This window comes from Dipodomys ordii, unplaced genomic scaffold, assembly GCF_000151885.1.
Source record: "Dipodomys ordii isolate 6190 unplaced genomic scaffold, Dord_2.0 Scaffold56, whole genome shotgun sequence".
NCBI lineage: Eukaryota > Metazoa > Chordata > Mammalia > Rodentia > Heteromyidae > Dipodomys > Dipodomys ordii.
In genome coordinates, this window is record NW_012267272.1 from 9,737,324 (window position 1) to 9,742,229 (window position 4,906).

Here is a 4,906-nt window from a genome sequence, read left to right on the forward strand (position 1 = left end):
GTTATTCTGGAACCTCTTCCTAGGCTACCATGGGGCTTCTTGGAGAGGGTCATCTCTGAGCTATGAACTGTAAAGCTTTCTCCCCTCCCCCCAAGAGGACCCCCTTAATCCCTGGGTCAAGACAGAATAAGACACTTCCAGTCCGGCCTGCTCCGATGTCTCAGCTCCCCTCATCTCTGAAACGCAAGCCCCAGAGACTTCTATCTCCATTGAGCTACTGTTTCCCCAGGAGTCTTCTTTAAAGCCCCCAGAATCAAGATTTTGTAGAGAACTTGTTGAAAATGATCCTTTCAGTCCCCATCCCTGACCCCTCACTCCTGCCAACCCCCAAAGTCTTAGTGAGTCCATGGAAAAACACCGAAATATCTATAAAAAAAACCAACAACCACCACCTCAGGTGATTTGTATACATCAGAGCTTGAGACTCAGACTTTTCAAAAACAAAGTCAATTAAGAACCATCCTGAGGATGGTGGGGCGGGGGAGAGGGCTGTGGATCTTGGGGAGTGACCTTTGAGCCTTTACTGAGGTGCTCACTGTAGTAGACACCACTGCCACCCCTCCCCAGGGGCCGATTTTCCCAACTTCCTTTTCTTTTGGGGATATAAGTGTGACATAGCCAGAACGCAAGTGTCTGAGCTCCTAGAAAACGGCCCTGGCTTCCTGTTCATGTAGAGCTAGCCATAAAACGGAGGCAGGCCAGGGAAATAAGCCTTCCTGGTCCTTGCTCCATAACAGGAGACAGAAGAAGAAGACTACACCTGACAGATCCTTTTTGCAAAGCAGACGCACCAGGTAATGTGTCCTTGTGTTTGCCACACACCCCATGCCAGCAGCAGCAGGTCATTTGGAAGACCTGGGCAGGATATCACAGGCCCTGGCCTGGGAGGAAGCTAGGCTGTCATGATGCGGCCCAGAAGAGAAGCAACGGGACGGAAGGGGAAAGGCAGGGGCATGTTTAGGGTCTGAAGAAGACAAATCGTTAGGTGACTGGCTATGCACTGTGGGCCCGTACAGCAAAGCTAATGGTAGAGACACGTCAGGCCCCACCTGTTTCCACTAGGGGGTTGGGGTTCCCTTTGGGACCCCTGGGGAAGGATGCTCTGGGGTTGCTGTGAGGGGAAGTTAGGACACCTGGCTGGATAGGAGCTGCGTGGGCAGGGCATAGGCAGGTCCTGGCGGAGTCAGCCAAATAGCATTTTCAGTGTGTGTTGGTGCTGGAGCTTGAACTCAGAGCCTGGCACTCTTTCTTGACCTTTTAGCTCAAGGATGAGCCACACCTCCACTTCAGGTTTTTGGTGGCTAACTGGAGATAAGAGGGTTTTATGGACTTTCTTGCATGGATTGGCTTGGACACACAATACCCAGGTCTCATCCTCCTGAGTAGCTAAGATTATAGGCGTGAGCTACTAGCACTGGACAGTATCTTCGAATGACCTTGCTCCAAGCAGTCAGGCTTTGATGGTGCTAAGGACAATGGTGACTATGCGTGACACGTTGCTATCGCTGCTGCTGCTTATAACGAGCCTCCACCACTTGTGTTGGTGACTTAAATGCTTTCAGATCTGTCTTTTTACTAACCCTATGAGGCCTGCTTCAGAGGCACTTTATCCTTTCTAGTCTCTTCTGGCCTGCTTCAGCACTCCAAGCTGCATTGCTCACTACAGAATGACATCAACTTCCACTCAAACCCTGGCCCTGTCTTCACTGTGGCTTCTCACAGTCCTTCCGGTCTCCTCACCACCTTTGCCCTCATGGTGTAGTCTTCCCTCCGAATGGCTTGTGTTTGCTCATGCCTTCAGGCCACAGAGAGAGTCAACATCCTAGACTATCTTCCTTTCCCTTCTATTTTGGTCAGTCTTACCCATACTTCACCCCCCCCCACACTCTTTTGTCTGTGCAGCCCATCTCAGTTAAAGTAGGTAAAATTGTGGGGGTTTTCCCCCTTTCCTATTCCCCTCTCTGTGCTGTGTTCATATTTATGTTCCATCGCCTCAATCAGACACATCTGATTCCTTTCACATGTTCAGTACTTAGGAGCTACTTTTTCCAAAAACTATTGCCTCCTTCTTTAGGTTCACGAATTAACTAAAAGCTGAAGAGAGGTATAGCTTCCCTGCCTTCATTTTATTTTTTTCTTTTTTGTTTTGGTCGGTTGTGGGGTCTGAACTCTGGGCCTGGGCGCTGTCCCTCAGCTCTTCAGTTCAAGGCTAGCGCTCTACCACTTGAACCACAGCGCCACTTCTGGCTTTTTCTGCTTGAGTGGTGCTGAGGAATGGAACCCAGGGCCTCAGGCATGCAAGGCAAGCGCTCTACCCCTGAGCCAGCTTGTCTGCTTTACACTGGGTTTCTTTCTCCTGTGTGATCAATTGCCTTGGGTTCCAGGAAGAATACGATGAAGCAGGCCAGATATTGCCCTCAATGAAGATGGTCACATGCTGAATGTCACTGTCACTGCATCCTGAAGCATAGGGCAACCATCTCAGGGGAGCGTTGCTCCCTCAGGTGACAGCAGCAATAATAATGTCTCCAGACCCTCCCCCTCTTTGCACAACCAGTACTACTGAGATAATGATCAACTGGGCCACACACTGTGTGGGACTATGTAATCATGCATATTTCTCACCCCTGTCCTAGTTCTATTCCTGTTTAAACCCAAAGCACCAGTGGGGTGCTGGTGGCTCACACCTATAACCCAAGCCATTCAGGAGGCTGAGATCTGAGGATCATGGCTCAAAGCCAGCCTGGGCACAAAAGTCCATGAGACTCCTATCTCCAATTACACCAGAAAACCGGAAGTGGAGCTGTGGCTCAAATGGTAGAGCACTAGCCTTGAGCAGAAAAGCTCAAAGATAGCACTCAGGCCCTGAGTTCAGGCCCCATGACTGACCACAAATAAATAAACAAAAAACCAATGAGGCAAATACAGAGTAATTAGAAATAGTAGGAATGTTCTCTTCAAATAACAATGTTGGTTATTAACCATTTGGAGCAGCTCTTTGTTTTATTTTCACATCTTCTACATGATTCCTACACTCCGTGTATAATTTTGAGCCCTCCTTCCTCCAAAAAGGTACTCTAAAAATCAGTGTTAGCTTATTTCGTTCTCCATATCTTATCATGTGACAGCACTCTAACTATTCTCCAGATGCCGGGAGAAACCTCCTTTTAATTTAACGTATACATTTTTAAATATTAAGAGGCAAATTTGCCATAGGCTTTGATATTCTTTCTTTCTCTTCTAGGCTTTTTCCTCCCGCCTGCCCTTGGACCAGGGAGCCCTGTTATTTTGTGTGAAGCCCGCGAGGAGTTGCTCATTCCACAGGATGTCCCCTAGGCTAAACAGAGCGCAACAGGAAGGTATGATCTGGAAAGGTCAAACTTGGCAACCAGCAGCTCAGCAGGCCAGCAGGCCAACTTTGGGGGAGCAAGCGGTGCCCCCAGCAGGGTCTTTGCTCCTCCTTTGGCATGATGGCACGGTGGCGCTTCTGTGGGTGGTTTGATGGACTTTCCAGAATGATCCATATGTTAGGGTCATTGGAACCAAGCAGGATGCACTTTGGACAAGAGATCTCTGTCTTTTCTCCCACACACAGTCCTGGCGGCTCTGCTGAGCTGTAGAGCATGGGTTCACCTCCTGAGCTCCGCAGTTCTCTTGGGTTCCTGCGTTTCAGGTCCCTTCCAGGTCTCGTGAAGAGCATGGTAAAGGTAGGCCCATGGCGGGGTCAGATGACTCCTGTGAGTGACAAACTTCTAGAGCTGCTTCCATCATGGTAACCGCTTCCAGCTGAAAACAACCTAGCCTTGTCTGTAAATGGCTTTTCAAATCCATGGCAACCAAGGGTGGGATCCCCAGCAGGACTTCTTCCCTGCGTGGGAGGAGGAGGAAGGGATGGCGAAATAGGATGCTTGGGTTTAGTAAGGCAGAGAAATTAAACAATAGCAGGCTAGACTGATTACTGGAACACAATTCAGCCTGTTCAACCTGTCGTTCAGTTGGACAGAAGGCAGCAAGAGAACTGGATAGACTGCCAGACCCAGTCTTCATTTTGCAAAAGACCTGCAGTTGTCTACTTCTGGAGCTCAGTTGGTGTGGATGCATGTAAGGGAGGGCGGGCCTTTGCCTAGGTGACCCCGAGTTAGGTCAGGCGGCCCCTGAGGGCAGAGCTGGCAGAGCCCAGAGGGCCCAGCGCCGCATGGAGAGACAGACAGACTGGACCCCACGGTTGCATGTGTTTGGTTAGGATGTCTCATTTCTGATCTGAACTCAAACATTGCTTCTGTGTTAATTGCGGCTCACAGGTCTCTCACACTTTTTCCAACCCCTCATCTCACTCCCACCCACCTAGCCCAAACCCCCGATTTCTGTCAGAATATTCCTATTCCCTCTCTCGACTCCCACAGGAACATTAGCTCTCTCCATGTTCTTGCAAGAAGGAGTGTTTTGCTTTGGTCCCACTACCTGGACCATGCCTCCAGTTCTGACTTTTTGCTGGTTACTTGTAGCTAGGGGTCTGGGATTTGTCCACCTGGGCTCGCTTTAGACACCGCCCTCTCCTCACCCCACCCCGCAGACCTTAGTTTACGGAGGAGCTGGTGTGATAGTACTGAGCCACCAGTCTGTCATGGGAATAATGCTTTCATTATTTTTGAGATTAAAGTCTCTCATTTGTGCCTGGGCTGATCTCAGAACCTGATCCAGATACCTGTTCCTACAGAGCTGGGATGTCAGGTGTGCTACCACCCACACACCACACACACACACACACATCCCACTACATACCACACACACACCACACACATACCCCACCACACACCACACACACCACACAACACACACCACACACACCCAACCACACCACACACACACACACACCACACACACACACACAACCACACACCACACA